The sequence below is a fragment of the Cryptotermes secundus genome, unplaced genomic scaffold (assembly GCF_002891405.2).
Source record: "Cryptotermes secundus unplaced genomic scaffold, Csec_1.0 scaffold159, whole genome shotgun sequence".
NCBI lineage: Eukaryota > Metazoa > Arthropoda > Insecta > Blattodea > Kalotermitidae > Cryptotermes > Cryptotermes secundus.
Genome location: NW_019725416.1, coordinates 1,261,948 through 1,289,360, shown reverse-complemented (window position 1 = coordinate 1,289,360; position 27,413 = coordinate 1,261,948). Strand labels below are relative to the sequence as shown.

At 41.8% G+C, this 27,413-nt stretch overlaps 1 protein-coding gene across 1 annotated transcript in view; it reads left to right on the top strand.

Moving 5' to 3' along the window:
• LOC111863322 (homeobox protein homothorax) overlaps positions 1–27,413 on the top strand; it is a 1,160,896-nt gene that overhangs the window by 212,849 nt on the left and 920,634 nt on the right. Inside the window, exon 3 of the mRNA XM_023849545.2 lies at positions 2,541–2,610. The gene's annotated coding sequence lies outside the window, so the exon portion shown is untranslated. The remainder of the gene's footprint in view (positions 1–2,540; positions 2,611–27,413) is intronic.

The window sequence follows — 27,413 nt, the reverse complement described above, 5'->3', positions numbered from 1 at the left end:
CAATTCCTCCACAATCACCCTCACCTATCATCTGGAGCTGGCAAAACAGGCCAGAAATGACCGCAGTACAAGGGACTTAGTCCCAACCCCACTAGTAATAAAATGAACTCCGACCAGGAAAGTATTTCCATTGTTGAGATATTGTTCCAAAGACGGTGTGTGTTCAGATTTCATAACATCAGGGATATACTTATCAAAACTGATCCGTAAATTTCAGCTGCTGCCTCTTTGAGTAGGGCACTAGAGGCAAATCTTTTCATTTCTCACTCAGAAATGAAAATGCGTCTCTCTTGGCTATGCCAACTAATGGGTTAGCCTTCCTTTTTATTTTGTTTCTTGGAAATGATGATAAATTATGAGCAAAATATAAAAGAAATAAACATTATGAAATAAGAACGGCTGGAAGTGACGCAGGCCTTGGCAATTAAGAAATAGAATCTGTCTTCATTAGTAAGCTGAATAATTATCGAATAACTATGACCCCGCTCTCAGCAAAGCGAGACGAAGCGAAACAGCCTTCCATTCAGAATAACTAATCAGTGCGTTGTTATGGAGAGCAGTAATGAGCATGCGCGCTTTTTAGACTATGACCCTGCTCTTTCTCATCACGAGTCATATTAGTTAACTGATTGTGGTATTTGTTTATTTCAGTTAACAGCAAACTGCTACTTGTGTTCATATCCTGGCGACTCCATGTACATTCTATGTAAAAGAAATATCTAAAGTTTTTTTATTTTAAAGTTCTTGACCTGCAAAGAAAATTGGTGGTATTTCCTTAAAAAAAGAAATTTGTAGCAAACTTCAAAATATTACTAATACGTGTATATTGACAAAACGAATTTTATGGCATGCAAATCTTTTTAATCTTTATGGTTTGCAACCTGTTGTGTATATGATAAACGGGTAACAGTGAAACAACATACATTTGACGCACTGGGCTAGTTTAGCTAGTCTAAACTGCATACACATCTGGGAAAGTGTGTTAATTTCTATTCTTCTGAGGCCACTGCCCCTACATGTTACGTTAAATTTGAGAATTATTTTATATATTTATAATGGCTAAGATAAAACTAATTAATACTTAATTTAACTTATATTAAATATTGAAATCCAAGTAATTTCAGAAGACTTATTTTATTTACCATTCTGGTCCTTATTTTTTGTATTGCTAGTGGGGTGGGACTAAGTCCCTTGCACTGCGGCCACTTCTGGCCTATTGTACCAGCCCCAGATGATAGGTGAGGGTGATTGTGGAGGAATTGGTGGAATGAAGATTGGCAGGGGAAACCGAAGTACCCGTAGAGAACCTGCTCCAGCGCTTCTTTGTCCACCACAATTCCCACTTGACCAGACTCGGGCCGCCGCGTTGGGAAGCCAGTGACTAACCTGCTAGGTCGCCAGATTTAACCCTAGTGGATTTTTTTCTTGTGATGTTATGTGAAAACATTGTACCAGGTTAAGTTAAACGAGCTACAACACCTGAAAGTCCTCACAAGGGACGCTGTGGCTATGGTAAAACAAAACATGCTGTGTCGTCTGGAGCCACCAAGGGAGCCCACGTTGAAATTTATTGAGAAAGTTATATACGCAGAAAAAAAACTTTGATAGTTCCCCTTTATAGTGGTGTAACCCATTAATGTGTATAATAAAAGTTTTCTGAGATATAATTATTTTATTTTGGATACCTTTCATCCGGACATCCTGTATGAATACTACAGGGGAAAATCAAACTAATACATTGGAACAAATCAGTGATTATCAATATAATTTTATCAGATTTTATACTAGTTTTAATTTAAATCAAATATTTCTCCTGCACCAGCTTCCACAGTTATCCTGTCCTTTCATTCGGTGCCGCATTATCTCTGCAGGAGACTTATCGTCGTTAAGTGACACAGAGATGAGACAATTCAGAACACGGTAGAATATTTGATACTCGACCTCTGAGAGCCCTTGTTCTGAAAAGTGTTGCTGTGTCACCTAATTTTCAGACTTTCCATGAGCACAGGAAGAGAGGAGATTATGAAATGTTTATCACTTTAATTTTATATTAAGGCTACATATTTCTGTACTTTTACTCTTCCCCGTGTATAATTAGAATGATTAAGTCAAGAAGGATGAGGTGGGCAGGGCATGTAGCACGAATGGGGGAGAAGCAGAATGCATATATTATATTTGTGGGAAAGCCACAGGATAGACACCACTGGGAAGACGAAGGAGTAGGTGGGTGGACAATATTAAAATGGATCTTAGAGAGATAGGATGGGATAGGATGGATTGGATTGATCTGGCTTAGGATAGGGATCAGTGCAGGGCTCTTGTGAACACGGTAATGAACCCTCGGGTTCCATAAAATGCTGGGAAATTCTTGAGTAGCTGCACAATTGGCAGTTACTCAAGAAGGGCTCAGCTCTGTGTGTAAGTAAGTATATTTTGATGTGGTGTCAAAATTTTATCAGTCTGGTTGAGAAGCATCTGTTTTCATTTGTGCACCAGTGGTGCTGTCGTGCTGACAACGTGGCTTGGATGTGTGATTGCAGGTTGGGTGCAGCCACTCCATCATTCCTTTGGAGGCTTTCACCCTGATGACGGAGCTGGCCGACGTTTCGGGTAAGTGCTCCTGATGTATACCGTGTCAGCTTCTTCGCTTCTTTCCACGTACCTCATGTTTTCCTAGTCTGGGAAAATTCCACCCCCCCCCAAAAAAAAACACTAAGGATTAATTAACTAAATCAAATTTATAATCTCATATTTGTTACTAATATCTCCTGAAGAAAATTCTTATGTCTTATGTCCAATATTGCAAGGTCCAACATAATTTTACTCTTCATCTGTTGAAATGATTAGGGCACATCCTTTCTCCCCTCCCCTCGCTCCCATTTTGCAGCATAAGGCTGATTTCTCAGTTTCATGATCATTTCACGTTAGGACTCCATGGATACGGGATCGGCCCTTCGCAAGGCGTCCGCGTAGACACAGAACAACACAAACACAGAATAAACACATACACACACTAAACATCCATGTCCTGAGTGGGATTCGAATCCACGATCCCAGGATAGAATACATATAGACTTGAATTGTAATAATACATCTAAGTTGTCCTGGTACCAGCAGGATATCTTCTGATCATCACTGTGACTGATTCATACTGAAATCTTCCTAGACGTACGAAAACCCATATAAAAAGCTAAAACTTATACAAGAAGATTGTAGTCAGAAATAACATTTTGTTTATTGGTGAAGGGTGAAGTTAAAGTTATCCCTGTGCTCAATTAAGTGAGATTCGACCCAGGGCCTCTCAGTTTCCGATGTCTAGAAGAGAATACGCACCTCAGACTGCGAGGCCACGTTGATCAGCATAAGCCCGTTGGTAGCTTAGTTGGTTGAGGCACTATGCTAGAAGCCGGAAGGTCGCGGGTTCAAGTCCCGATGAGGTCATTGGATTTTTTTTCAATTAACCTAATCCTTCCAGCCGCACTATGGCACTGTGGTCGACTCAGCCTCTAACAGAAATGAGTACCAGGAATATTCTTGGGGGTAAAGGGCGGCCGGCGAGTAGGGCTAATAACCCTACCGCCATCTGTGAGCCGATTGTCTAGAAAATGTGGGAACCTCAACATCTCACAACCCCATGGGCCTCCACGGCCTGTTAAAGGGATAGCTTTACCTTTACTTTACTTACAATGTGTTATATCCGGCTGATGCAATCTGCGCCTAGGTCTCTTGCATTCAAGTTTTCCAATCAATATTTCATACGCACTTTTCAACTCCTTTGCTCGAGCTCCATGTCCAGATCATCTCATGATCATGCAGAGAGAATACGGGAAATTCTGAATGACAGTCACCTCTACAAGTTAAGACATAAATTATAAATATGAAGAGTTGGTTGCCCTTGATCAAAAATAATTCTTTGTCTAGTACATAATTAATAATTTTCGGAAGAGATGAGGCCCCCGTATGCGACTTATAACCAGTCTTGTTCCCATTCTTGGATGAGGGGCACCACAACTACGTGACGTCACCCAAGAATGTAAAGAAGTTTAATTGTTTCTTGCATCCTATTGTGTATTTAATCAATATTAGAGTTAATATAATAAAAATAAATGGAAAAACGAATGTGATTGCGTGTGATTGTGCAACTTTGTTCGTACACCTGAGGATGACCTCTTGAGGTCGAAACATGTAGTGTGACAATAATAAAAACGTGTTGTGTGGTCGGTGAAATTAACCCTAACGTAAAGAAGATTAATAATTAACTTTGGCCAGAAGAAAGAATACGCTTCTATATGTCGCTCCATATACTATTTACAGCAAGTCTCCCTCAGGATGTGGGGGTGAGAGGGGGGTAAGTTTGTAAACCCTGCTTCTAAATACACCACTGGCTCCTAGACAGACACCATAAGGGCCAGTGTTTATGTTTATTGTCCTTTCTTAAATGTTACTTCGTTTATGTGATCGTTTTTAGCTTACTTTCTTTATTCTTAAACAAGAAGTTCTGTGAAGAACTAATAGCTTACTTTCCTTGGTACGATACGGACCAGATTGAAAACGACGGGCCCAACAATTTTTCTCTTGTTGTGTGTGTATTCATTACCGGGTTAATCTTTTTACCGAACTGTTGCCTAGCAGCGACACATATGACACAGAGACTGGTGGGAAAGTTCTATGAAGTACTCCGTTGAGATGGGTCCAGATGCCATAGCATACACACCAACTTTCATAAAAATCGGTTCAGCCATTGAAAAGTTGATATAGGTGGATACACAGACACCCAGATTGTATGGAGTTAGCATAAGCTTCCTTTCATTTTTTCAGAATAAGGACAGTAGGTTAAAGAAGTTAACTTATGTGATCACCATGCTGTCGGTGTGTCTGTGTATCCCACTCCATCAACTTTGAAGTGTGTGAACCAAACTTTATTAAACTTACTTTGTACATAAGAGCACACGGCGTAGTTCATAGATCAATCCTATCAGATTGTGTGTCTATATGTGTATCCCACTTTTGTTGCTAGGCAACGGCTCGATAAAGATTTTAGTGCGGCAAAGGATCCCCACGCAACAATTTTCGTATGAAAGGAAAGTACATGATCAGCTCTTCCCAGAAGTTCTTGTTATTAGTGGTGTAGTGGTAATGTGCTGTAGTGAGAGTTCTATTAATATAATCTAATTTGGCAGAAGAAACTGCACTGCATAGTACGAAGAATGACTATCCACATGGAGTGAGTTATTACATTGTCATAACCTCTCGTAAGAGATAATTTGTGGACCTGATAATTACCATAAAAGTCTTAAAGAAGAAGATTTGTTAATGCAGCTAGAGCCGAGGATATTTTCTTTCCGTTGATGACATAACGACCCTACACTCTAGCTGTAATATTAATTTAAAATTTGTGTGAATACATTACCGAATGTTCATTATGTTAGGCCATTGACATAAATAGCCTGTTGGAGAGATTATCGTAGCGTTTAGTTTCAGTGGCAAATTGTAATCGGAAAGCCAGAAGGCAAGAGACCACTTGGGATATGTTGGCATAGATGTCAGGATAATATTGTCACGTGTAGGGTGGTACGCGTGACGAAATGACGGGTTACATCTCGGGTGATTGGATTTATTAGCATTTCGGTTACACACTTTCTTTTAATTACACTTAAAAATAGCGCTAACGCCGATTTACATACATACTGGTCCTCTCCTTGTAAAACTAAAACGCAGGAACTATGAAGGTCTCGCTAAATCACACATTCTAAATCCCATTGCACTATAGCCTACATAAAGTTCTTAATTCACTACTCTTGTAAACACTCTGCACTAGTCTCTCAATTGCCTTAAGCTCTCCTGGACTCTCCACACTGACTTAACCTTAAACATATATTCGTTATATAAGCGGCTCACGGACAACACAGAAAACAAGTCACGTGATAATTAGTGTTGTTGCAGTGTGACGTAATTGCGCCTGCGGGGAAGTCTGTTTACTGAGCCGTTGCCATTGCGAGCGTGTATCGCGTGTTTACCATTCCGTTACCCAGCAACGCACTGGCCATCCACGTTACACTATTAAAGAGGGTTCAAGCAGATAGAATATCGTTACGAGGTTATGGACTGGATTGACTGGCTTAGAATAGGGACCAGTTTTAGAGTCTTGTGAACACGGTAATGTACCTTGGGTTCCGTAAAAAGCGCGGAAATTCATGACTATAGTCCATTCGCGGAGACGAGAGAGTCCTCGTAAACAAATGCACGCGGTATCTCCTTCGCTCTTTGAATGAAATTATGCAGCGATCATGTGACGCGTGTACCGTTGCAGGGGCGTCCAAGGTTCACTCTTGAGTCTGAATTCAGGTTAACGTGCGTCCGAATGCAGTGAGTACACTGAAGTAACTGCGCGCTTTGTCCACTCCTTGCTGTCAGCTGTGGCGACGCGAGGCTTGCTTTGTTTACGCTGTCTCGTCTCCGCGAATGGATTATAGCTGGTTAACTATTAGCTTTACAAGATCCTGTTTATAGTTAGTTCGTAAAAATAATAAATAATGGCTGTTAAGTAGTTTTCAAATAAATGGTTATAGATCTGTGAAATATTATTAAATCGCAAGGCTCTAGAGATAAGCTTGTGGTTAGTTAATCTGCCCACTCAGTACTGTGAAAAGCACCAATATGCATATTATGTACGTTAACTAAGCTTGAAGCTCAAGAGATTAAACCGAAGACAGCGAACAGAGAAACAAGGAGATGCGTTAGATAGCGCTGTACAGATGGACGAAGGGTGACGTTATATGGCAGGGGGATGGGACGACGAATAAGCCGACATGTTGAGAGGATGAAGGGGTTTGGGGGAGCAAAAAAAAATATATATATATATATAAAGGGAATAAAAAAGGAAAAAGAAAATAAAAATCTTGACAGACCCGGAATCTGTCTCATTATAGTAACAAGGGACCAGTAACAGTATGCGGACACGTGACATAAGCTTATAAGTCGGACCTTCTGACTCCCCCATGTGTATATGTAGCTTGAATAGAAACACACAAGAGAGAGAAGGCACTGGAATCCAAAGACACACACAAAAAAAAAATACCACGCATAACTTTAAGCAAGCCAGTAGACAGACGTGTACATGTACAAGACAAGTCTGACGTTCTCCTTTATTCCAATCTGTAAAACTGCAGTTTCGTCATGTCCGAGCTCAATTCTCCACGCTCCTCACACGCCCTTTCACGTGTGAATGTAATCTTGACTGCTGGAAGGAACTTGGAGTACATTCTACACAAATTCTCTTCCTTACTTTTCAAAAGGAAGAGCTCTCTATATTCATCTGATGATCCTTGGTTCAAATTTCATAAGTTGTTAAAGGCATTCTTCGCATTTTGGACCATTAAACTTGTGGCATACTAACCTAAGACAACGATATTCAGAGAAAGTGTGCAAGTTACTGAAGAAAGTCGTTTTCTGGGTTTTGGCGCCGTGTATTCTTCGTTTTGGTCGACGTTTCGGAGTACAGCAATAGCTGTACAGCTACTGCTCTCTGCTTTCACAAGCCATTCACCTGCTCTGAAGATGGAGGCGATATCTTCCTCCGAAACGTCAGCCAAAACGAAGAATACACGGCGCCAAAACCCAGAAGACGACTTTCTTCATAGTCATCGCCGTGAAAACCTCAAAACTTACATGTGCAAACTACTGTTTACTGTTCCCGTTAGAATCCTGTTTTCTTTTTTTCTGCTATTATTATTCGTAGTCCCTGTAAGGTCAAGAATTTTTACTTCTCCATGTCGTTCAGACCGGCTATGGGGTTCACCCTACCCCTTACCCAATGGATACTGTGGGGGGAAAGCGGCCGGGGCGTGAATCTGACCACTCGCCTCCAACTATTGCCGAGATCAATAAAACGTGGGTCTATGCATACACTCCCCTATACGCCTTAATGGCGTAGTGGTTACTTAGTTAAGTAGAGAGACAACTTTATCTTTTAGTGACGTAAGACTGAGTCCACTTGGTGCTGCGGCCAATACTGGCCTATTGTACCAGTCTCAGGTGATGGATGATGGTGATGTGGAGCAATTGGTGGAATGAAGATTGGCATGGGAAACCGAAGTACTGGGAGGAAACCTATCCGATCACCACTTTGTCCACCACAAATCCCATATGATCAGACCGTGGCTCGAAGCCGGGCCACCGCGGTAGGAATCAAGCGACTAACCGTTTCAGCCATGGCGCGGCCCAGAATCTTGGTTGTTCTGGGCTAGTTTTTGAGTTCTATTCTGTGAAAGTTACAAACCTGCGGCAAATACTGAGGGCACATTTTGCCCACATAAAGGAATGAATGGTCGTGGATAGTAATTTGGAACTGAGAGAATTGAAGACGATCACAGGAAACCCAGCAAAGCTGACTTTCACCTAGCGAACCCTTCTCGTTGTAAATCAGGTTAATGCTATTGCTGAAATTGTGTGTGTGTAATGATGTGCCTTCCCTCTAAGCACCGCGTGGTGATGATCATCATCGTTTGGGACGTGTGGTTTAAGCCTGAGGAAGCTCGGTGCAAATTCTGTAGGACACATCTTCTCTCACGCCGATGCTTGGCCCATGTATGGATTTCCAAGTTCCCACGTCATTCGGACTCGAGGTCAATCTCTTGGTTCCTTCGACTAGCCGCCCTCCTCTTCACAGTCATGATGTCACTGGGGCCAAATTCGAAATTCCGTCTACAGTTTTGCCAGGCAGAAACCTTACCTGAAAGCGTGAACCTGTTAGTCTTACTATATTACCTTTAGTTGGACCTACATTCGTATACGAGGCAACATTGAACTAAAAATAACTGAACGAAGCAGCACATTTGCAATGAGTGTTGATTGTTCCTTGCCAAAATTTTATACTATACTAACTTCACCCGAATATAAACAATTTAAATTCGTTACTGCTTCTCATTACTAAGGCTTAGGTGGGTGGACAATATTAAAATGGATCTTAGAGAGGTAGGATGGGATGGTATGGATTGGAATGATCTGGCTCAGGATGGGGACCAGTGGAGGGCTCTTGTGAACACGGTAATGAACCTTCGGGTTCCATAAAATGCTGGGAATTTCTTGAGTAGCTGCAGAATTGGCGGATCCTCCAGAAGGGCTCAGCTCCATGAGTAAGTAAGTAAGTAATTGATCGTTTAAATAATATGTAGAACACTGGAGTGCACTTATCTTCTTGAAATAACCATCTTTCTTTCCGTGGATCTACTATAACTATAACGTTCGCATTTTTGTTTACATATTACGTGACCGGTTCTGTGAACTAGTGGTCAGAGTTCCTGGCTACAGATCCAGGAGTCTCAAGTTCGATTCCCGGCGATACCAGATTTTCTGAGAAGTAGGGGTCTGGAACGCGGCTCCGGTCTAGAAAACAGAGATTAATGGCCGTGGGGATTCGTTGCGCTGACCACGCGATACCCTCTATCCGCTAAAGTTGGTACTAACTTCGTCGACAAGCGGCGGCCGCTCGGTCGGTATACTTCGCTTGCGGACTAAAGGCGACGGAATTCTTTTTTTTTATTACGTGACACGGGCTGAATCATCCGGAAACGAATGTCGTGTCTTCTTGAATCAAGATCATATGTTCTTACTACCCTCTTGTTATGTTACGTAATCGTGCAAGGGACCGTAATGACTCCTTCTCTGCCACGTCCTTAGAGAGTTCCATGAAATTGTAATTTTGTGCTTGTCTTGCTGTTGAGTGTTTTGAAGTCCTTGTGTTTCCTCACGTTTGAAGTAAAAGTAAATTAATTGTGAAGCAATAACTTACGCGGTATATAAGAGAGATATTACCGAGTCCGACAGTTTTACATGTGAGATGTTTGTAGCTACAGACAAGTGGCTAATAAACCTTCAAAACAGTGTCACAGTTCACAAATAAAAATTCCGTTTAGAAGGGAATTAAACACAATATAGAATTAAGGAAATACTTGTTATCACTCACTTCAGAATCGCTTGCCTTCCTTTATACCATGAAATACGTGTATGTATAGATTACTATATACAAAACCTAAATTTTACCTATTGTTTTGTATGATTATGGAACTTGGTCTATTAAGGAAGGACATAGATCGAGGAAGGTGGGTTTGAGGCTCTCACACAATGCCCATGAAGAATGTGGTCTTCTGGGTAATTTGGAGAGAGCCAGACGTTTCGGAGGAACATGTTGCCTACGTTTGTGGACTTTATAATTAAAATAAAATAGCAGCAGTAGGCGGCAAGTTGAACTCAGTTTTGTTTGGCTGGAGATGTAGGCCTTGTGCTCCTCCGAACCGTCCTACTGTCTCCGGAATACACGTTGTTACGACACGCAGACAACCTTCTTAGAGTGAGGATGTTTGTGAGCAGGATAGGGATCTGAGTGGGAAGAAGGGACAAGAGTTTGCAGAAAACTTCATAATATCCACTCTGAAAAAAATCAAGGAGGACATGTTGGGCAGGACTTGTAATAGGTTTAGAAAGGATGAGAAACGCATACAAATTTTATCAGATACAAATTACCGTTGGACTCCTCGAATGCTCTCATGTGCCCCCATCTTCCAGTAAAGGCTTGGAATTTCTTCAGTAGGCCTACCTAAGAGACTAACATCTCAAGAATGATTTGTTTCATGGAGTTACTTAGCTGAAGCTATATAGTAGAATCCTCAGTGTTCTCAAAAGTTTTGCACCAAACGATTTACCTTGTGTGAGGAAATTTGTCCGTCCAAAACGAAGGTTACAACTACCTGAAGATGCGCTCCCAGAAATCAATTATATTGCCTAGGCATGCGCGTATGCTTAGGTTGTAGTATTTGCAGGAACTATATGTTACGTTTTCTTTCCAGAAAGTTTATTTACAATTTTCTTAGTCAAATAAAGAGTGTATGCCCCTATTATTTTGAACAAATTAATTTGCGGAAGTGGGGCACGCAGTAACGTAGTTGATTGAGGCACTATGCTACAAGCCGGAAGGTCGCGGGTTCAAGTCCCGATGAGGTCATAGGATTTTTTTCAATCGACCTAATCCTTCCAGCCGCACTATGGCCCTGGGATCGACTCAGTCTCTAACAGAAATGAGTACCAGGAATTATATAAATAATTTTCCTGGGGAGTAAAGCGCGGCCGGCGCGTAAGGCTGACAACCTTACCGCCATCTGTGAGCCGATTGTCTAGATAATATGGGACCCTCGACGTCTCACAACCCTATGGGCCTTCATGGCCTGTTACAGGGATAGCTTTACTTTTTTACTTTACTTTACTTGTTGAAATACTTTTTATAGGCATTGTTTCTAACAAAGCACAATACGAAAAAAAATACACACCCTATTTCAACTTAGAGATCCTAAATGTTCATAAATCTCTGAAAGATTAATGATAACTTCGGTAGCATTCCATTATTATTCCAAAACGTCTGGTTATATTACCTAGAATTCCAAATATTTCGGAATAATTTTTTCCAGCTTCAATTTCATTTAGTTGCCATGGAAAGCACTTAACGGTAAAACCTTATTTTTGGTCGCAGATGAGATTGAATAATAAAAAAGTAAAGCTATACCTGCAACAGGCCGTGGAGGCCCATAGGGCTGTGAGACGTCGAGGCTCCCACATTTTCTATACAGTCGGCTCACAGATGACTGAGGTTGTCAGCCTTACGCGCCGGCAGCCCTTCAACCCCAGGAATATTCTTGGTACTAGTTTCTATTAGAGGCTAAGTCGACCACAGGACCACATTTCTGCTGCAAGGCTTAGGTCAACTGAAAAAAATTAAATGGTCTCATCTGTAATCGAACCCGCGACTTTACGGTTTGTACCATAGTGTCTCAACCAACTACGTTACCGAGTGCCCCAAGATGACATTGAATAAGATTATTGAAGAAGCGTATGCTTAAAGAACCATTGAGCAGAAAACTTAATTCTAGTCATGCTTATACGGAACGGCAGGCGAGACGAGACTATTTGTAGCCGTGACAGAAGACAGAGCAGTTTGAGTGACATCTTGGTCGCAGACTGTTCCATCACCTTGTACCGTAACGGCCCAGATGTCCTCTTGCCACTGAAATAGCTCTGCCCACTGACATAGAAACAGCGAGAGTTCCTCTAATGCATACCACTGAGACTTCTGCCTGTTCCAAGCAACATAAAATATTAGCATATTCGCGCGTGTCATTCTGAATTTCAGTTTACTTCTCTGTTCCCCAAAACAAAGGCAGTGAAAGACAAATGGATACTTCAGATTTCAACTGCCAACCTGCGACAGAATTGAAGTCAAACATGCGTAGGTCTACACAAAGAAGTTGAGCCATAAAAATTTCTCAGTAGACTGAAGCCAACGACTCGTTATGGCGTCTTGATATTAAACAGTAACCTGACATGCCCACCTCCGCTTCCAATGCAGCCAACTGAGCGAAAATTGTCATGAGTGTTCTTAGTAGAGCACGTACTCAGGCTCTATTCTTGCATACTCATAGGTACATAGCAACGTTCATCTGACTCAGTATCGAAGCCACTCCGAAATAGGCAGATATAGGACAGTGGGTCCTAGGAATCACTAGGCATATAAAAAATGTAAAGCTACCCCTGTAACAGTCCGTGGAGGCCCATAGGGTTGTGAGACGTTGAGGGTCCCACATTATCTAGACAATCGGCTCATAGGTGGCGGTAAGGTTGTCAGCCTTACGCATCGGCCGCGCTTTACTCCCCAGGAAAATTCCTGGTACTCATTTCTCTTAGAGGCTGAGTCGATCTCAGGGCCATAGTGCGGCGGAAAGATTAGGTCAAAAAAAATCCACCTCATCGGGACTCGAGCCCGCGACCTATACGGTACTGAAATTTTACACAGACAATCTTTTAGAGCTTATAGGTGCAACACAAGCAATGTAATGAAATCTAGGAAGGTACGATAGGTTGGGAATTAAGAAAGATGTGGATTGGGCCAAAAATGAATGCTTACAACAATTTTTTGAGGAATCTCTTTGATAAAATACTATTTGTAATGTCTCGAAAAAATGGGAAAATTATATTGAGATGGGTCTTTAAGGAAAGAGGCTGTGTCCACGGTGTCCAGTCCTCGGTACTAATGCCTTTGTTGAGCCTTCACTTTCTGCTGTCTCTTAACACATGCGAAGAAGTTTGCAGGCCCATGTAATTTTCCCACGAATTAAGCTTGCCCATTTATCGCACGGCATTGTTTAGTCCTCGCTTACTTCAATGATGAAGGTGAAGTCAAAAATTTATCCTGATTACCATATGACTGTGTTTTATGTAACACGACTGGTCCCGAGGCATGAACTGGCAAGACCGTGTGACAAGTTTCCTTGTCGTAGTCCGATAAAGGTAGTCTACATTACAGCATCTGACTTCCCATCCTCACGTCCAATAATTCATCTATTGTTGAGTGTGTATATTCGTTACGTTTTTACCAACCCGTTGCCTAGCAACGATAGGAGTATACACTTTATGGACACAGATCTGTGGGTGGGACTTATGAAGTACACCATTGAGATGGGCTCGAGGGCCATCAGATACACGCGAAGTTTCATAAAGACATGTTCAAGCATTCAGACGATAAGCGGCGGCACCCGCAGACACACAGAGGAGCATGGTTATCTTACAAGCATACTTTCATTTTTCAAAATAAAGAAAATAGGCTAAAATTAAATAAATTTGTTATTATTGAAGTATGCCTACGAAACTCACTCATGCAGCTGAGCCCTTCTTGAGAAGCCGCCAATTCTGCAGCTACTCAAGAACTTCCCAGCATTTTATGGAACCCGAAGGTTCATTTCCGTGTTCACAAGAGCCCTCCACTTGTCCCTATCCTGATCCAGATTTATCCAATCCATACCATCCCATCCTATATCTCTAAGATCCATTCTAATATTGTACACCCACCAACGCCATGGTCTTCCCTGTGGTCTCTTTCGTTCTGGCTTTCCCACCAATATCCTATACGCATTCCTCGTCTCCCCCATTCATGCTACATGTCCTGCCCACCTCATCCTCCTTGTCTTGATCATATATATATATGTAAATAGATAGATAGATAGATAGATAGATAGATAGATAGATAGATAGATAGATAGATAGATAGATAGATAGATAATGTTGTTTATGAAGTAACAGACGCCTTGCATAAATCTTTTTTCTTCTAGGTTTAAGAGCTCTGTAATTGACTTGTACAGTTTACACTTTCTGCTACGTCAAGCCAGGTCTATGGTAGCATTATGACATCTGTGTATTGGCCCCTGTGTTGGAATTCGGGGAAATTCTTAGGCTCCTGCATTTCCACTGAACGATCTTAATTGGTTTATTCCCGTTGAATTCTGTTTTAATATTGTTCATGAAGCTCGACAGCTTTCCACAGGTGTCTGACCATTACTTTAGCGTCCTCGGAGTTTATCAGTAAATTGATTATCGTCACCAGTACGTTCTTGACTTCGCCCTCCATCTGAATGGACGGTGCAATGTTTTATCATATTCTCCAGTAGCGTCATAACTATAATATTTCGCAGAGAGCTGCACACTCGAATTCAGATTAGGTTATCTTGTGGATAAAACACTTGTTGCTGTGGCAGCAGAACCACACAGCTGATTCACAATGCTAAATTCGGCCCGACTGTTTCCTGCAGTGCAAAATATTATTTTACCTTCAGGCCAAATTCTTGGAAGCATAAGTAAACCGATCGACGTGTACATATGTTACAGTATGACTTGGAGATAGCCTATTTTTTACCTGAAGAACACCGTAAGCCTACTTAGTTTTTGTCAGGTGTGAACACGAGTTCTGTGTTAATCATTGATCTTGTGATTGACATACGTAGAAAGAAATTTGTGAGGAGTATATATGTTCTGACAGGAAGTGTATGCTTCATTAGCAGTAGCCTGCATGAAAAAAGGCCGATACACGTTTAGTTATTAAGATGTTTCCTTTCTTTAATACCCTGATATAGATCATGACAAGGAAATGAAACAAAGTCACACGTAATTTCACTGCAAGTAAAACAGAAGAAATCTAATGTAAAAAATGTTAATTTAGTAAGCCTATATAATAGAGATTAATTTAATGGTTTTGAGATGTCACATCGTACCTCAGTACAGCAAACTGACGTAATTTGTGAGAGTCTAGCGGAACAGGAAATGACAAGCTTCTAGGTATATGCTGAATACATTTATCTATATGGGACAGGAAGTTAAGAGGAAGCACTTAAGACATTTCAGGAAGAGAACAGTGCGTTTATAGTAATTATCAGAAAAAATTCTTTACATGGACTATATAGTCTTATATTCCTTAGGTTAATTATAATTAATGCATAAGTACATTTGCACAAAGAAAAAGAAAATGAATGTGCTTAAATGTTTACTCTTAGGATGATCTGACGTCTAAGAATTCGCAACACGCTGTCCGATAAGACGCATTAGAAATTACTTATTCATGAAGGTGAGCCCTTCTTGAGGAGCCGCCAATTCTGCAGATACTCAAGAATTTCGCAGCGGTTTATGGATTCTGAATGTTCATTACCGTGTTCACAAGATCCCTCCACTGGTCCTTATCCTGATCCAGATCAATCCAATCCATAACATCCCATCGTATCTCTCTAAGATCCATTTTAATATTATTCACCCACCTACGCTTTGTCTTCTCAGTGGTCTCTTTCCTTCTGGATTTCCCACAAATATCCTATATGTATCCCTTTTCTCACCCATTCGTGCTACATGCCCTGGCTACTTCATTGTCCTTGACTTGATCGTTCTACTTGCAGAAGAGTACAAGTTACGAAGCTCCTCACTGGACTAGAAATTATCTGCCAAATATCCCCCTGGCCCTTCTCACATACCCCCAGAGTGCTTCGTGCCGTCATTTGAAGTATTTTGCATGCTGTGTCCAGTCCCCTTCGGACGATTCTCCGCGCCCTCCACACACAGTTTCTTGTCCACTTCCTTCCTCCTTTATAGGAGAAGTATCTTCTTTCCAGGTGGAAGGCTTCAGAATACGGAAACGGGAGTCATGGCACGGTTTTCTTTTTCTGAACTCATTGCATTGTAGTCTCTTCCCCTTCGAACTTATTTTCTCGTTTCGCAAAAGACATATTCCTGAATTCTGCTCCTCAGATTTAATGGGTTTTTGGAATTTATCCGTTTTCTGGTACTGTAAAAGCCAGAGAACACAACGTTTCGGAAACTGGATCTGTTTCCATCTTTAGGTGAAGGGGAGACACCTACTCTGTTGGATCGCTTAGAAAATGCTAACCTCAATCACTGGACAGTCCCTTCAAACTACAGCTATATAAATACCTGAGACCAGGCTTTGTCGTAGAGAAATAACAGGAAAATACAAAATAAAAATTGTGATAAATTATACACAGACCTGAAAAAAAGATAGGAAGTGATTTTAAGGAGAATAACAGCTTATAGCTTGTTATGACTTACTTGTCGCTGTACAAACCGATTCGATTTATTTAGAGCCTAAGATCTACACTCGTATGATGTTCTGTCGTAATCGGAGCCAGGATACCTGATCCCTCAGCTTTTTCATGGTTTCCCTCAGCCTCTCCAGGTAAAGTGGTGGGATATTACCTCTATTAGACCACGTCTGCTTCCTTCCAGATCCTTTCCAATTCATTATCACTACCATTCTAACACCAGACCTCAGTATAATCTGAGATATTTATAGCGTAGTAAAATAAACCACAAAACAAATATTCAACAGATACCTGACACATCTGTGTCAGCTGCTGAAAACTGCCATGCATATCCTCTTGCCGGGGTACGTACCGTCACTTTCCAGACAAGCCGTAGCGGTAAGCTGTGAATTCAAGGGCAAGGTAGGCTTCAGAATTCTTGCAGTTCATAGCAGCAACTACAATTCTGGGAAACCTTTCAACAGGATCCTAAGAGTAACACAAAGAAAATAAGGATATGTAAGATTTGAGGTTTTCACGGCGGTGACTACGAAGAGTGCCGTGTTCTGGGATGTGGCGCCGTGTGGATCTTGTGTGAACCGACGTTTCGGAGGAATGCATCGCCTCTATATTCAGGGTAGAAAAATCTGCGAACGAGGAACTAGCGTGAGCAGGTGGTTGCAGTCTGCAACCGAAACGTCAGTTCACACAAGATGTACTCGGCGCCACATCCCAGAAGACGGCGTTCTTCAAAATATGTACAGGCAATTGTACACTTGGAATAACATAAAAATCCACATTTCATGTACGCGTGGTGTGTCTATTGAAGAGGATTTATATGCAATGCGTTTTCAATCTAGCGGACATCAAATAAATGGTAAGGGGACAGTGGGAGGAGGGGTAAAGCCTTCGGTGACATAAAATACGTAAGCATCTTTGGCCCCGAAGTCACGGAATCGTATGCACATATTGCAGTTGCTTGAACTCAGTTATTATTAACAGGATACAGAGGAAATTCCGCACCTGTTGCCCAGTTTAGTGAACAACTAATAAAGGGCTGAAAGTTATACGTAAGTAAATTTTAAGATCGCTTATCTCCATGAGTAAAGTAATACTTAAACCACAGGCCGCGCCATAGCTCAAGCGGTTAGTCGCTTGCTTTCCACCGCTGCGGCCCGGGTTCTATCTCGGGTCTGGTCAAGCGGGATTTCTGGTGGACAAAGTGGAGCTGGGGCAGGTTTTCTCCGGGTACTTCGGTTTCCCCTGCCAATCTTCATTCCTCCAATTGCTCCACAATCATGCTCGCCTATCATCTGGGGCTGATACAATAGGCCAGAAGTGGCCGCAGTACAAGGGACTTAGTCCCACCCCACTAGCAATAAAAAAATACTTAAACCGAATTGATGTGAATGCTCCCAGCACATGCGTACACACGAGTATCATAGCTGTAAAACGTAAGAAAAGGTAAAGTTGTCCCTGTCTAACAGAAGTTGGAGAGAAGACTAAAGGACACGTACCAGATACTCACTGCGACTGCCCAGGTTAACTCTCAGGTCAGGCCATGTAGGATTTCCGGTGGACGAAGTAAAACTATGGCAGGGTTTCTCGGAGCACTTCTCTTAATTTTGCCACCTCTCATTCATCTATCATCCACTAGTGGCCGACGTACCAAGCTGACCCAGACTCACCCCACGACTTTAAATGATGTCTATTATACCTATGTCTTATTCGGCGTTAGGCTTACGGTTTTCGAAATCTTTGTAAGCAGTTTGTTTCTACTTTCTCGTCTCATAACTGGAAAGCTGCTAGACCGATTTTGACAAAATTTTATACTGTAGCGTTCAGAAAGTGAAACTCTTAGGTGCAATAAGAGATCCATCGCACCAAATTTGTTATATCATGCGTACATTTCCTAACTTGTTTTATTTTTTGCTGCGAATGTGTCAGGGACTGTTTATACTTTTTCCATACTTAGGCCTGTTAAGTGGCCGCGCCATAGCTCAGACGGTTAGACGCCTGCTTCTCATCTCTACGGCACGGGTTCGAGCCCGGTTCAAGTCATGTGGGATTTATGGACAAAGTGGCACTGGGGCAGGTTTTCTCCGAGTACTTCCGTTTTCCTTGCCAATTCTCATTTCACCAACTGCTGCACATTCATCATCTGTGATCCTGGGCTGGTACAAAAGGCCAAACAGTGGCCGAGGTACCAACTGAACTCAGTCTCACCTCATCCCAAAGAAACTAACGTAAGATGTTTGGTGAGATCTGCTTTTCACTTTCATTCTGCCTACGTCACTCTCTGAAGACAAATTTTTAAGAAGTTTGTGTAAGTCTTCATTGTTTTCTCGCTCTCCACCAGTAAGTGGGCCAAACATCCGTGAGCCCTCAGAAGAAACGGAAATGATTTTCGTCGCCCGAACTGGAGCCTCATATAAATGATTCGCGTTCATTTCGTAATGACGAATGGACCGGCTCCTCGCTCTGTATAGTGCTTCGTTACGCCCGGGCGGGGCGCCAAAGGAACGCACTTCATGTGGGTCAGCTGCAGTCCAAGTGTTGAGAAAGGGAGATGACACGATAAGAAGCAGCTTGTTCTTTGATACAGACGCCAGATTACGCTGGCATCTTGACAGCTGTCAATCATTCCTTCTCCGTGTCTCACTTCAGAAACCACATACCCTCTCCTCCAATACCGCGACACGTGGGCAGTACGTCACGAGATTCACATGACGTCATCAAGCAGCAAAGTAACCTTACAGCTCATAGCGCCATAAAATTGCTACTTTTCTTTTTTTCTTGGGCGGAGCGCGATGTTCATCTGTCATCCGTGGCTCGGCAGGGGGCGTGACTAAAAAGCTACGAGGCTAGGCAAGTGAGAGCCAATGAGAACTGAGGCCATATTGTGATGTGGGCGGAGTTGTGACGTAATGTGTTTCAGTGTCTTGCACCTGTGAGCTGTATTCACACATCTCACCTGTAACAGCCACTAGATTAACGAAGGACCACGCGCTCTCTGGTTGTGACAATTTGAAACTTTGTCTTTTATACGGCGCGCTTCGTTCGAATTTATATCTTGCTGTCAAGTCTCGGCATTTTCGTTTCGCTTAAAGGGACACTACAAACTGAAATCAATCTGTGTCACTGCGCTAATTGATTCGGTACTGAAACACGAAGACCGCAGAAGATCAAGGGTTGCCAATTTGTGTCCTAATAAAGAAGATAACGAGATAGTTAGCACTGAACTGGTGAGATTACCTGGGCCTACAGTAACAATGCAGAGCTATTATTAGTGGGATGCGGTTCCCATTCTCACAGTGAGAAGAGGGTAACTTAGATTGTTGAAGCAGCTGTCGATAACTTTGTCCATTTAGCTTCGAACTCTTGCCCCAGAACCTAGACCAAGGGAGAAGTTAGGCCGTGTCATATCTCAGACGGTTTGTCGCCGGCTTCCAACCGCGGTGACACGGGTTCGAGCCCGGGTGAGGTCATGTGGGATTTGTGGTGGACAAAGTGGCACTGGGGCAGGTTTTTTCCCAGTACTTCTGTTTCCTCTGCCAATTATCCTTCAACCGACTCCTCCACACTCATCATCTCTCTTCCTGGGCTGGTACAATAGGTCAATTATTGGCTGATGTACCAAGTGATTTTTTTTATTGCTAGTGGGGTGGTACTAAGTCCCTTGTACTGCGGTCACTTCTGGCATATTGTAACAGCCCCAGATTATAGATGAGGGNTTCTTATTTTACCTTCTACCCTGAACATTGAGGCGATACGTTCCCCCGAAACGTCGGTAAACACCACATCTACACGGTGCCACATCCCAGAAGACTGCTTTCTTCATAGTCACCGCCGTGAAAACCTCAAATCTTACAATCAAATAAGTGGTTCTGTGTTTGTAATATGAATTCAAGTTTAATTTCTTATGTGAAAAATAATTATTTCAGATACACAAATTCTCTCTGTGAAGCAATCTGATACCTAATATGGAATACCACTAATAGAAGAATAGAGAAGTATATATTATGATATGAATATCAGTATAGGTAAAAAGTAAAGCTATTCCAGTAACAGGCCGTGGAGGCTCATAGGTTTGTGAGGCTTACGCACCGGCCGCTCTTTAGCCCCAGGAAGATTTCTGGTTCTAATTTCTGTTAGAGGCTCAGTCGACCCCTCCAACTCTAGCACAGGTTTCTTAATTTATAAGAGCTGGTCGATATTTCTGAAACTCCTTATTTACAGAATAAACAGGAAATACTAAATTTCTTAGATTATTTTATTGCGCCTCATGCATTGCATACACTATTTATCTTTGTGGTCACGCCGTCTGCCACCACAAAAAATAATAGAACTGAACTGAGGGACCACTGATGAACTTGAAGATCTCCTGGCCCCAGCATCTACCCTGTGATCCATTGCAGGGTTGCCATATTTCTTTTCTCCATTGTGATTATATTCCACATTACTAACGCATTGTACATATGACAGCTTTCCCCTAATTGTAGGTCTATATAGATATTATATCCTAAATAATATTTTGTGTTCCTGTGTCTTATTTAGAAGAGCAAGGCTTTGTTCCAGGTCAACTGTTGCCTCTGCAGTAAAAGTAAAGCTATCCTTGTAACAGGCCGTGAAGGTCCATAGGATTGTGAGACGTCGAGGCTCCATTTTCTCTAGACAATCGACTCACAGATGGCGGTGAGGTTGTCGGTCTTACGCGCCGCCAGTCCTTTCCCTCAGGAAGATTCCTGGTACTCATTTCTGTTAGAGGCTGAGTCGACCCCAGGGCCATAGTGAGGCTGGAAGTATTAGGTCAATTGAAACAAAAAAATCGACTTCATTGGTACTCGAACCCGTGAGCTTCCGGCTTGTAGTACAGTGTCTCAACTAACTACACTACCGCGTGCCCCCTGCCTTTGCAGTATCAGTGCCAAAATGTATTTCACGTAGAACACCATTTTTTCAGTGAAATATGACACATCATTAAAAATGGCAATCACTTTCTTAAACAGAGTTTTTCAACAGTGACGAAACGATTACGGAACCTACTTAAAAGTAACTTAGATCTAACAAGTGACAGAGAACCTGTTGATTTGTGTCCATTCTTGGAGAATTTGTAGTAAGTCTTACACTTGGCCGCGCCATAGCTCAAGCGGTTAGTCGCTGGCTTCCCACCGCGGCGGCCCAGGTTCGATCCTGGGTCTGGTCAAGTGGGATTTGTGGTGGACAAAGTGGTGCTGGGGCGGGTTTTCTCCGAGTACTTCGGTTTCCCATGCCAATCTTCATTCCATCAAACTCTCCATCATCATAATCACCCGGGGCAAGCTAGAATAGGCCAATCAGTGGCCGCCGTGCCGAGTGGACTCAGTTGGACTCCACCCTCCACTAAGCGAATTTAAAAGATTAAAAATCTTACCGTTACCATGTATCAGGTCTGCTCGGCTTCTTAAGGTGTTTACCCTCTCGGTAAAGATGACAGCAGAGTAATCACTGCCCATGCGCGTGTAGGTGTGAAATCTGACATGCCTAACAGTCCGCATAAAGCTCATTTATACGACTTGAAGTCTTCAGGGTGGGTAAAGTATAACCGGTTGAGCAGCCGCGTTAATTCAGAATTAAATTTCGAAGACTCGGAAACCTTCTCTGTCTCCAGTAACCACAAGGGACGGGGACATGCAAATGGGCTCGTAAGAAGAAATGAATTAGGATTATTTGACCTACAGAACCTGTAAACGTGTCGTAACACATTAAGTGAATTGACAGTTGTATAGGTAAACGCACTTCCTGGATCATGACCACATTACAGTCTATAATATTGGTTCTTAAACAAACTCCTTGTCTTGAGTCCGCAGGCGAACTATACCGACCGAGCGACCGCCGCTTTTCGACGAAGTTAGTGCCAACTTTATCGGATAGAGGATGTCGCGTGGTCAGCGCAACGAATCCCCACGGCCGTTAATCTCGGTTTCGTAGACCGGAGCCGCTATTTCCTTCAAATATATCCTCAGTTATCCTCACGAAGCTGAGTGGACCCCGTTCCAAACCCATTACTTCTCAGAAAATCTGGTAGCACCGAGAATCGAACCCGGGACCTCTGTATCTATAACCAGGAACTCTGACCACTAGGCCACAGAGGCGGTCTGATTAAGCGCAGTGCGAGATCTTCACAGGGTCGCTCACTCGGCAGTTCTGCTAAACAGAGTGATCCAGAACAGTGACATGGTTTAAACAGAAAAATGAATGAGAGCCAAACTGACCACGGGAGGAAATAGCAACACTCCCAGGGGACTGAACCCTCCCTCCCCTCCTCAATCGGACCTCAATAATTTATAGAGCTCGTTACGTCGGTAAACCAAATTATCCAGGCTTACCTTGCAACTGTACCTTGAGATTTCGCAGTTTAGCTCAGAGAGTTGTAATTCATACATAAAAAAGTAAACCAAAGTTATGGACGCTCCCTCTGTGCCGATAAAAATTGATGGATTTTGTGAGTGGAGTAAAGTGATACAGCGTTGCGCCGTTCTTTTTGTTTCTCTTTTCCCGGGCAATATTTTCAATGCTCGGAAATATGAGGTGGATAGCTCTACATAACTGTGGGATAAAATCCCCCAGCAGGGGAAATATATTATATATTAATCCTTCAGATATTCCAATATATATACATTTGTCCAAATACGGCTTTTGAATACCGTTGCCTATACCGAAGCTTTGATTTATACATTTCTCAATTTGAAACAATACGAAAACTAAGTATATGTTGCTGTCTCGTCACCAAAATGCAGGACAAAATCATGACGTGAAGATAGATAACAGATGTTTTGATAATTTTGCACAGTTAAAATATTTGCGAAAGACTATAACAAATTAAAACCTGATTCAGGAGGAAATTAAGAGGAGCTTGAACTCGGGTAATGCTTGCTACCATTCAGTCCAGGACCGTTTGTCATCTCATCTGCTGTATAAAAACAAAAATTAGAATATACAAAATTATAATTTTGCCTGTTGTTCTGTATGGGTGAGAAACTTGGTCTCTGACATTAAGGGAGGAACACAGAATGAGGGTATTTTACAGGTTGTTGAGGAGAATATTTCTTCCCAAGAGAGATGAAGTGACAGGAAGTTGGAGAAAACTTCATAATGAGGAGCTTCATAACCTGTACTCTTCTCCAAGTATAATTAGAATGATCAAGTCAAGGAGGATGAGGTGGGCAGTGCATGTAGCACGAATAAGAGAGAAGAGGAATGCAAATATGATATTGGTGGGAAAACCAGAAGGAAAGAGAACATTGGGAAGACCAAGGCGTAGGTGGGTGGACAATATTAAAATGGATCGTAAAGAAATAGGATGGGATGGTATGGATTGGATTCATATAGTTAATTATATGGACCAGTGGAGGGCTCTTGCGAACACCGTAATGAACCTTCGGGTTCCATAAAATGCTGAGAAGTTCTTGAGTAGCTGCACAATTGGCAGCTTCTCAAGAAGGGCTCAGCTCCACGAGTGAGTGAGTGATACGAAAGGGTCACTACATGTGTACAAGTAGAATAACTAACTTGGCGCTTGCTCCTCCTAAGAGGTAAAATACTGGACGGTCCAATATGTCACCTCCTAATAACCAATAAAAGGATGCCTCATTAACATCATCATATCGAAGTTATAAAACGAACATGGATCTATAATAATGATATATTGCTATACATCACTAATTTGGCAAGATTATGTCCGACAACTACTCGCATTTATCTCGACGGATTTTAACGTGACATTAATTTTGACAGTTTATAGATGTTGTCTCTCTGTTTAAATGGCGTAAAGGTTTAAAATCTTTCACTTACGTTCATTGTGAAATTTAATTTAATATTTGATCTCTCCCGGAAGATGGTCATTTCATGATCGAAACATCTAGGAGATATGATACTGTTTGATCGGTAAAAATGAAGTGAATGAGATAAATTTGGACGGTGATTTAAAATTTCATTTTAATGGTGTACAGAAATATATAGAATTCAAGAACCTAATCCTGGGTGTAGTACGTGGAAATTTGGCGTTTTATATTAAAAATTTCAACAGTAACCCATCTCAGCAACAGTTTTTCCAACCGTTCATTCTTTGGCAATTTGAGGCATGTAGCTCTTACCATTCCTTGCTGCATAAAATCAGCATTTGCTGCAAAAACAATATAAAAAAATATATGAAATTTTCAATGTTTTATGAAGTCAGCTGTGAAGCCAAGACTCCATCTCGGCAGCATTCCGTTGAAGAATACTGAGCATAGGGTTTCCACCTTTGTAACAAATTATCCAAACTGATGCTTAAGAAATTTTTCGAAGTCGTATATATGCATACCTCTCATATTGAGTAACTCAGCTCCCTGTCAAATGAAAGTGTATCACTATCTTCAGGTTTACATACTACAGACTGTCCTTAAATATTTTCAAGTGTAGGGGTTGTGACTATTAGATTGGGGTATGGATTGGATGATCAGATTTATTGGCACCTTGTACCCTCCACTCGGAACTACAGGCAATTATAGTGCTATCGCTGATCTACACACTTTACAGTTCACCGTTACACACGCACTTGGGATCTCAGCCTTCGTTAGTCGTATCCTGGCAACGGATTTATAACAGTCTCGTCATTGAAGCACACATGAAATCATCTTTTCGCAGCCTAATTCTTTTCTTGCTTTCTTTTTGCTTTCATTCGACTACCATCTCCAGAGACTCTTTCAATTATCCTGACAGCAGCTCCTCTGCTCCCAAACTCTTGTCCTGGCAGGCTGGCGTCTCGAAATTCAACTGACTTAAAGGATCTTCTCTCTCTCATCTATAACATCTCGGCAAGGATCGTACAGAAAACATCCTCTGCATAGCTGAGGAGGTGTGTTTACCGCACCGTTGCATAGCAACCATCGCGGAAAAGACCGCATTGAAAACACCACTCTTCTACTGTTGCACGCATTTGTTTCCGCGAGAACCTGTTTACCGAGTCTTTGCCTTTGTCACAATATTATGCTTCTATCGCTCTGATAAATGTTAAAACTTACATAGTCCTGCTGCCGCCTATCGTATTGCTCTAAACAGCAAGTCATTTCCGCACGTTGACATAATTACTTTCAGTGCATATATTAAAAAGTAACTGCAGATAAGGACATGGTCCTGCTATATGACTTTATAATTCCCGTCTGGCTATTGGTTAAAAAAAAGGAAACCTTAGACCTGGTGTGACCAGTCCGGGCCTCTCATTAATATACGGAATTTATTCTGTAAATTATTCTAATTTTGTTATTATACATACTCTCAACAAAATTGGCAATGGTTATGTGACATATAACTTCATGCAAGTCTAACTGAGCCCTGCACTTGACTTGGAATCTATCTGCTGTGAAAAAATTATTTTGAAATGCGCTCTTTCACAAGGAAGGGCCGGATTCTATGAGGTTTGCCGTTACTCTCTTTTGTGTAAGACAATTTGTGGCTGCGTGCTGTAAACACCGAAACTCCCATCCACGGCTCTGAGGGGTCGTAACAAACTTCAGATGAACTCTACAGAAATATGCTTCAAATTGGAGCGCATATCCTGTGAAGATAAATAGAAAGAAGTGTAGATTGCTAGGTTGTACGTTATTGGTATAAAGTACTCTCCTTTTGACGAGAAAGTCTTGAGGGAAAATCAGTTTCATAAATTAGATAATTTAATTTTGGTAAATAGTTTCTCACCTCACGACCACTAGGTCTTCAAGTGAGGAACTAGGAAGACCAAGGCTTAGGTGGGTGAATAATATTACAATTGATCTTAAAGCGATAGGATGGGGTGGCATGGCTGGACTAATTTGGCTCAGAATAGAGGCTGGTGAAGAGCTCTTTTGAACACGGTAATGTGCCTTAGGGTTCTATAAAATTCTGGGAAGTTCTTGAGTAGTTGCACAACTGGCGAGTTCTCAAGAGGGCTCAGTCAATGAAGTTAGTTAGTTATTTAGTTAGTTAAATTCTCACTTCAAAACTTGACAAATCAAAATTGAAAATGTGTCTTTGAGGAGTCTGTGTAGGGTGCATTGACCACTGAACTGCGGCTTATAGCAGAATGGACAGGTGAGGTGTAAGTTTACGTTAGTATTAGACACCTAAGAAGTGTATCAAACATTTATACAAAGTAAAATGTACTCTTTTTTTCTATTGCTAGTAGGGTGTGACTAAGTCCCTTGTACTGCGGCCACTTCTGGCCTATTGTACCAGTCGCAGATGATAGGTGAGGGTGATTGTGGAGCAGTTGGTGGAATGAAGATTGGTAAGGGAAACCGAAGTACTCGGAGAAAACCTGTCCTAGCGCCACTTTGTCCACCACAAATCCCACTTGACCAGACCTCGGGATGGAACCCGGCCCGCCGTGGTGGGAAGCCAGCGACAAACCTTAATATAAATTATGAATTGTAAGAAAGGATACAACTTCCTGTCTAGCATTTTCGAGATATTAGGGCCTCTTCTAAATTAGTTATCAATATATATGTGATAACATATCTACACCTTAACAGTGTAATAAAGAGTATTGTCTAGACCCTAACCACGTGAAACACGGTCGTCCTTGAACAGATAAGAGCCTTATCCGCTTTTATATAACCCTAAGTTTAATTTCCGTCCCTGGACTCTATCCTGAATAACATGAATCCAGTTCACGTCGTGCCAGTTCATCAATTTGAGACCCTTTTAATATTATACTGTTCATCTTTACGTATGGAAGTCCCTCCAGTGTTCCCATCATCTCAGAATATTTTTATTCAATGTTGTCTGCGGTTCTCACTTGTTCATTTCGTGCTACTTGTCTCGTCTGTTCCACCCTTGTTCACGTGATCACGCAAATAACAAGACCACAGAACCACACAGAGCGTGGGGCGTGATTAGAAACTTAAGTGAGCTTTTGACTCACACGTCAATTTATTTTCTCGTGGATCATTTAACAACGCTTTCAATGTCTAGACGATACAGCTTTGGGTCAGATTATTATTATTATTATTATTATTA